Source organism: Urocitellus parryii, chromosome 12 (assembly GCF_045843805.1).
Source record: "Urocitellus parryii isolate mUroPar1 chromosome 12, mUroPar1.hap1, whole genome shotgun sequence".
Classification (NCBI taxonomy): Eukaryota; Metazoa; Chordata; class Mammalia; order Rodentia; family Sciuridae; genus Urocitellus; species Urocitellus parryii.
In genome coordinates this window covers 89,326,747-89,334,898 of record NC_135542.1, presented here as the reverse complement: position 1 = coordinate 89,334,898, position 8,152 = coordinate 89,326,747, and the positions used below count along the sequence as shown (strand labels likewise).

Sequence of the window (8,152 nt, the reverse complement as noted above, 5' to 3'; positions counted from 1 at the left end):
GCCCACCCGACCACCAGCTTGGAAAAAGTCAGGGCAATGCTTCAAATTTTTGAAAATGTGGATAATTGATCCCTATGCAAATTAATCTTTCAGTAAATTTGACCTTCTTTGAAATACAGCTAAAATTTCTAAAAATCTTATCAGAGAAACAACTTGTTTGTGCTGATTTTTCCTGGTTCCATGGGGTTTTCTATTGATTATTATTAGTGGCTTTTGATTTTATTTTTCTATTGTTTTTACCATATTAAATAAGCATTCTTTTATATAGATTTAAAACATTTTTATCATTATTTTAATTATTAATGATATTTCTAATTAAAGTTTCATCTCTCCAAATCTATTAAAAAGATTTACTCTAGTTTAACCTTGGAAGTCCCCCCCTATAACTAATCAGAGCTTTTGCAAGTGAGTCTCTTGGGAGAAGATTAGGCATTTTGTAATTTAATAAACCACATGTTTCCAAAAGAAAAGGGTTCTATTTTTTGTTGTTTTTGGTATATTCATTATGGATGGGAAATCCTAATAAAGAAAACATCCCTTGCAATTTAAATCTTAATTAGCTCTGATCTTAAAAGGGCACATTTTAAATTTATTAATTTGTTACCTAGGAAAATTAGACAATGCAATTCATATCAAGAAGCTGTCTAATAGATTGCTATTCTGACAGGTAACTGATTGAAATTCACTACAAAAGAAAATGAAAATTTCCCTTTCAGTAGATTATGATGTAGAGTTGATAAATCCATTGTAATCAAAAACAATCCAAAATTGCCCAGAAATCCAAAAAGGTGAATTTTTTTTTCAATATTTGTATGTCCCCCGCCCCACTTTCCTTTTTTTCTTCTAGTGACTCAAACCAGAAAATGCATTAGAATTCCTTGGTGTTCTATGAGAGTTTTAAGTATTTTCTTACCCAGCACAACTTCATGTGTCATCAAACTGTATTCTCTGTTCTGTTAACTTAGAAATAATAATGGCTGCCCCCCGCCCCTGCCCATTCCTTTTGTCCACTCCTGAGCGTCACACCATGCCCCACTCATGGAGGATCTCCCATCCTTCCCTGGTAGCCCAACAGACACCACTGTGAATACTGGAGTCTCCAAACCACAATTAGATATTCTGAGTCTTATGTGTGAGGGAAGTCAGTGGACACTTGCCATGTGCCATATTGCCTGATCATCCACCTTTCTGTTTTGTTTCTTTGGGATGAGTTTTGTTCTCTTCTCTTGCTCTTTTTAAGATGCTTAGGCTTCTGTGTCTACCATGTTAAGCTATGAAGCTTAGTATTCTAAATTCCAATTCCATATGCAAATCTGATTGTTTCCTCCACATTTTACTCATTTTACACAGTGGTTTCCGGGAATCTCAGTCCTCTCGAGACTTTATGATCAGGAAGCTCATATCTATCTTTCCAGGAAGTGAGTCTGTCAATACTTACCCCACACCCTACTGGCCACTCTATCCTGTCCTTGGACAGTCACTGCTCACTAGCCGACCCTCTTTCCCTTCTTCATGCCACTTATGTTTGTTATTTATACCCTTTTATTTGCCAGTGGAATCATAATCTCAGACTTGATGGTTTGAAAAAATTTATGATATTGGAATTGGAAAACAGGTGTCTTGTTCAGGAAGATAAACTAGAATTTAGAGGTTACCTAATACATTTCATATCACAGGTTATAAGACCTCATTTAATTTAATGCTAGAAACAAGTGTGCTGGAGTTTGTTTTTTGCAGAAGCATAAAATAATGTTACACACCTGACCAAATTCACTTGGGTAATCAGGAACAAGGATTTGGGCTCCCAAACCTGTGATCTTTCTTCTCTCATCAACCTGGAAAAGGCTGGCATTTGAAAATAAGAGGAAAGTGGCCAAAATTGACTTGAGATAAATAGAAAACTGGAATATACCTATAACAAGAGACTGAACCAGGAACCTAACCACTTCCTGTGAAGACAACTTTGGTACAACTAGATGGTGACATTGGTGAATCCTATTGGTGAGTATTAAAGAAGAATTACCACCACTTCCTAATTCATTCTGCAGCTCCAATATTACTAAAATAACAAAATCATACAAATCACAAGAAGATTAAAAAATAGTATTTCTTATGAGTATAGACATAAAGATCCTCAACCAAATACCAGCTAACCAAACTGGGGATGTGCCAGGTGAAAGGTCCACCCACTTGGAAGAGATGCCTCACTCCACCAAGAATACAGCACCTCCAAGCTGCTATGTTGGAAGGGATCTTTTTTTTAAAATGAAGGATTAAAGAACATCATTCATGGATTAAAAAGGATTATGCACATGACAGAGTGAGATTGTTCCTGGAATGAAATGTTGGTTCAACATGTGAAAATCAACTAATGCAATCCTTAGATTAAAAAAAAAAAACATACAAAAGCATCCCTACTCAAAAACAGCATTTAACAAAATCCAATTCCACTTTATAATTTTAAAAAGTGTTCAACAAACTAGGAAGAGAAAGAAACTTCCTCAGCTTGGTAAAGAGCACTTGAGGGTTCATTGTACATGTCAACTTGACTGGCTCATGAAGTGCCCAGATATTTGGTCAAACATTCTCCAGGTGCTTGTGAGGGTACTTCTGGATGAGACTTACATTTGAAGTGAAGGAATAAGTTGAGCAAGTTGCCCTCCTTAATATAGGCCAGTCCCCATCAATAAGTTGAAGTCTTGAAGAAAACAAAATGGCAGACCCTTTTGAGAATAACAGGAAAATCCTTCTGTCTGGCTACTTTTGCTGGGACATTGGTCTTGTCTCTGGACTAAACCCAAATGTCTGCTCTTCTTGGCTCTTTCTGCTTGCTTTCCATTGGAAGTTACCCATCAGCTCTTCTGTGTCTCAGGACTTCAGACTTGAATTGGGATGACACCATCAATTCTCCTGGGTTTCCCTCTTGCTGACTGTAGATCTTGAGACTTCTCAGCCTTCATAGTTATATGAGCCAATTCCTTACAATAAATCTCTACATATTTATATATCACATTGGTTTTGTGTCTCTGGAGAACTCATACAGTGTCTATTGAAAGGCTGTAGCTAACGTTATACAAATAAGACAAGAATGTCTGCTCTCACCACTTCTACGCATCCTTTCAACGTTGGGCCACAAGCTCTAACAAGAGCAATTATAGAGAAAAGAGATGGAGGTAAGAGAAAAAAAGGGGAGGAAAGGAAAAGGAAGGAAGCATCCAGATTAGAACTGGTGAAGTAAAACTATCTCTATTTGCAGATGGCATAATCATGACTTTAAGAGGGAGGTGCTAGAATGGGCCATTGGCCATCCTTAGCCTCATCAGCTTCTGCTAATGAGCAACTTGTCCACAATGAGTAGGCATCTATTACTGAGATGAGGCCAAAAGTTGTCAGAGGACAAGGACTATTTGCTGATCATCTCACCTGCCTCCCTGTACCACATTGGGGACATGCCAAGTGAAAGGTGCCACTTAGAAAAGATGCCTCACTTAGCCAAGAATACAGCACCTACAAGCTATGTTGGAAGTGATCCTTTTTTGACGAAGGTTTCAACTTCCAAGGTACTGCCCAGGGGACTAGGCCTCAGCTTTTCCCAAGAGAGAGCCATTCACTGTAGGAGGTAGAACAAAGGTTCTGTGAAGAGCCTGAAGAGATGGGATGTGGAACAGGGATTCACAATGGATTCGTGTTGCAGGTGGCAATTCCCATTGTTGGAAAGGGTTAGGAAGAATGTCATTCATGAAAGAAAAAATCAGAAGAAATCACAGTGTGGCAAGAGAGCCACAGGTAGAACACAGGCTGTGGACTGGCTGAGTAGAGAGGCCCTGCCTGATGAGGCATATGGGTCCTGGGCCTGGTAGCAGCATGACGCCTTTGCTCAGGGTTAAAAGCAGATTGCAGGGACTTGCCATTCCAGTGCTCCAATGAGAAGTGGGCACCTGAAGACCATGTACCAAGAGAACAGGTACCAACCAGGTCCTGGTGACTGGAAAAGGAGATTCAGTAGCTTCAAAGAGGCTCAGTTCCTGAGAGATCCGCATGATTTCTGAAAGAAATTTTCCAACATGTCACCCACTCACAGTGATTAACAGAAAAAGTTTTTAGACCTCCATCGTTCAACTGCAATAAGGCAGAACATCTACTTGAAAAGCTGGCTAGTCCAGATCGCATGCCCGGCCACTGTGCACCTCAACTAAAATCAGTTTAAATTAACAAGGACATCTCGAGGACTCCCTCCTCTGCAGCATGATGCTATTACTGTCAATTCATCCAGAATGTCTCATAGTTGTGAACCCTTCCATAAAAATCATTTATCATATGGGCAAATAAATATGTTTTAGTTCTTATTCCTTTTATATACATTTATTTATAAATCAAAAGATGCTTTAGATCATGTGTCCTAACTTTGGTTTCAAAAAGATAGACACCTCAACTCTGTTGTATTTTTTAATTAACATTTTCCTGGTACATTATAATTATACATAAGAGTGGGATTCACAGTGATATATTCATACATGCACAGAACACAGCATGGTCAATTTTGATCCTCACTTTCTCGCCCTTGGCTTTCCTTCCTCTCCTCCTTCCCCCTGATCCCCTTTACTGGTCTCCCATCTAATTTTATGAGATACTCCCTCTGTCTTTTTTCCCCTCCAGCTTCCACATATGGATAAAAACATGACTCTGGAGTTTCTGAGTCTGGCTTTTTTCTCTTTACATAAAGATCTCAAGTTTCATCCATTTTTTTCTGCAAATGACATAATTTTGTTCTTCTTTATGGCTGAATAGAAACTCCATTGCTTATTTACATACTACATTTTCCTTATCCTTTCATCTATTGATGGACACCTAGCCTGGTTGCAGAATCAAGTCCCTGTTATAGAAGTGATGGAGTGGCTGGGTCCACTCTCCCAGGGCTTACCTGAGTCAGGATAGGAACGAGTGTCAAGTGGGTGCTCTGGGCGGTGAGCACCCTCAAGTTCAAAGGCAATGAGCTGCACCCTTTCCAAACCTGTAAAAGTGAAAAACATCCTTTCCACCCCGTAGGCCATTGGGCAAATGCTCACTGGCCCTCTGAGGTCATTTAGTCTTGAGCTGCAAATTCTTATGATGTTTAAATAGGTACCCTGAGCAGAAGGAATACACAAAAATTACTTGATAGGTTTCTTTGGATAAAATGGGAAGAGTACTAATAGGCTTCCAGATCACAAAGCCTGAGCCCTCATCCCAAATGCCCCACTTCTATTTATGTGGCAGCAGGTAAGTTCCTGAACCCCCTCGATACCACTTTATCCTCTGAAGTGTGCTTATATGTGCTTCCCAGGTTGTGAAGATTGAGGAAGGCCTAGTCAAGAAGGTAGTCCATAGACAGCATTAAATAAATGCCTGTTTTGTTCCTTCTTTAGTGGAAGAAAAAGATGCTACATGCCCCTATAGGACTGATGGTAAACTCTTAGCTCTACCTGGGGAAGATGACACAATTTCTCTCCCTTACCCTCTGCCATCTCAGCCTTTCTGGGCAAACCTCCTGATCAGGCATGAATTCCTTGGAGGGCCTGGCTGTACTGCCCCTCCAGCCTCCGCCACACTCCAGTGGAAAGAGGCCATACATCTCCTCTCCACAGAAACTGTCACATCCTGGAACACAGCCTGCCTTCTGTGGGTCTGGGCCCCTCACCTCCCAGCCTGACGTCAACCCTGCCCTCCCTGGGGCTCAGTAGGGACTGTGTGGGGTTTCCTCAGTGAGTCCCCACCCTGGGATTTCAATGGCCATCGAGTGGGGAGCAAGACAGCGGATGTGTCCGTGGCACCAGCTGTGTCTGATGATGTGGCCCAAGAACCCTTGGGTCACCAAGCCAAGTGCTGAGTTGGCGGGAGTTCCTACAATCACAGAGGCCTGACTTCCATGTGGCATAAAGAGGAGCATTGTCCTGGCAGTGTAAGAGAGGATTAGATGGCAGTAGGGCTGCTTGTTATTACCCGACCTCAGTTGATTTTGTGCCCAAACAGTGAAATATAGGCCATTCATGGAATTCCTTTGTTTTATTTTTTTTTATCATAATTACACAACGCAAACCATACAAGCCTAGTACAAGTGGTATTTGCAAACGCATGACTTACAGATCAAATCTCACATGAACATTTCTTTCTCTGCATTGAAAAACCATCACCAAAATGTCTATTCATTTCTTTCTTTTGCCAAGAACTTATATCTGTTCTGGCTCACACATTGCAAATTAAAATATGGTTGAGACTGACTCATGAATTCAGTTGGAAAAACATCTCAGCTCTTTTGTTTTTTTCTTAAGAAACATGCACATTTTATTAACCATCTTTATACTAATAATAATGTTTAGGTAACATAAAAATACTCAGACACATAAAAATAAATGGTAGACTTTAATATACCCCAAAAGAAAAGATGGGATAGGTTACTTTGAATAAGAATATCAAAATCCAGAAATGATAAAGAAATACATATTCTAATATATGAAGAGACATTTTATTATTATTATTTTATCACATAACAGTGAATATACCAGATTGCATTTTCTCAAATGGCAAATGAGACACAGGATAACATTTCTCTTTGATTTTCTCAAGAATCTCAATATCATCCATATTTTGGAAGGTTCAGTTTCTTACGTCTGTGATACTATCCTTGAGGATAACAGTGACACTTAGCAGTTAAGTAGCTTTTGCTAAGTTTTTGTCATGGGTCCTTGCTCAGGGTGCTTATCCTTTCATTCTATTCTGGTTTTCAGCACTTGATCGTGTGTTTCTTCATTATTGTGCACAGGATCTGGTTGAGTGATAGGTTTTGCGTGTCCACATGGAATATCCACGGAAAGGTGGTAGCCTGTGATCATCCTGCCATGAGTGATTAAAGCAAGCTCTACTTTGCAAATATAATCATCTGGAAGAGAAGAATATGTACATTTATGACAAACACAAGATAAAGCTCTGTTTCGGACTGGAAATAAAGGCTTCAAGATAGGTCTCTTGATATCACCCATTTTAATGCTGCCATGGTGTCATAGGATGATTATCAATATATGATGAAAGATATTTTGAAGAGAAACTGCCTTTAAAATCTGCTTCTAGGCACACCAATTTTTATTTCTGGAAGAGTCCCCAGAACTGCAAGGTCAATCAGCTCCAGCCAGATGTCCATCAGGACACTAGCAGGGCACTTCAGGAAGCATGTGGCACATGCCAGCCCTCCTTCAAGACAGACAAAGTCTGACCACCTCAGTTCTCTTTTTGCAGGGGAGTGGGATCCTGGTGATTGAACTCAGGGGCACTTAACCACTGAGCCACATCCCCAGCCCTATTTAGTATTTTATTTAGAGACAGGGTCTCACTGAGTTGCTTAGCGCCTCAATTTTGCTGAGGCTGGCTTTGAACTCGTGATCCTCCTGCCTCAGCCTCCCCAACTGCTGATATTACAGGAGTGTGCCACAGCACCCATCCCACCTCCATTCTTAATGATGGGGCTGGTACTGCAACTTCCATGCATCCAATTTGAGCTGAGTTGTCAGATGGAATGGACATCCCTTCACTTTGTTTATAATCAGCACCTTCTCTATATCCAAGTCATTACACTCTCTCCAATTTCCCTCCTCACCTGTTACCTAGCTGTTACCCCAGCAGAGTACCTATTATCCATATTAGCAAGATAATTGGAGTGGGCACCTGTAATCTACTTCCCCTTCCTGTTCCCCACCCAGAGGTTTACGTACCTGACCTCACCCCCCATCCTTACCTGTCTCTCTCCAGACCTCGAGGACCAGCTGCCTGGACTTGGCCTCAAAGCCAAACCTTCCCCTACTTTCCTAACTGTGGTTTGCCCCTTGTTTCTTGGTCTACCAGTTAGCCCCTCTCTGTCCCATGTCTTCAAACCGCTCCTCCCTGCTGGCTCTCTCCCTCCAGCATATAAAAGCATGCTGAATCTCTCCCATCTTCCAAAAGAGGGCTGGCCAGGGAGAGATCTGCTTGGTCTGGCTTCATTCCTAGCCCTTCTCAAGCTTTAGGAAGCAGGTCTACACTCGCTCTCTGCACTTTCTCCCCTCCCACTTCAAGTTCCTGCCTGGCACTATACTGTATCTACTCTGGAAAAAGTTACCAGGCTTTTTGAAAGGAAAAGCTAGGA

At 41.0% G+C, this 8,152-nt stretch overlaps 1 pseudogene; it reads right to left on the bottom strand.

The window, feature by feature from the left end:
* Positions 1–6,613: 6,613 nt before the first annotated feature.
* LOC113194156 (large ribosomal subunit protein mL42 pseudogene) lies at positions 6,614–7,030 on the bottom strand (annotated as a pseudogene).
* Between the last annotated feature and the right edge of the window lie 1,122 nt (positions 7,031–8,152).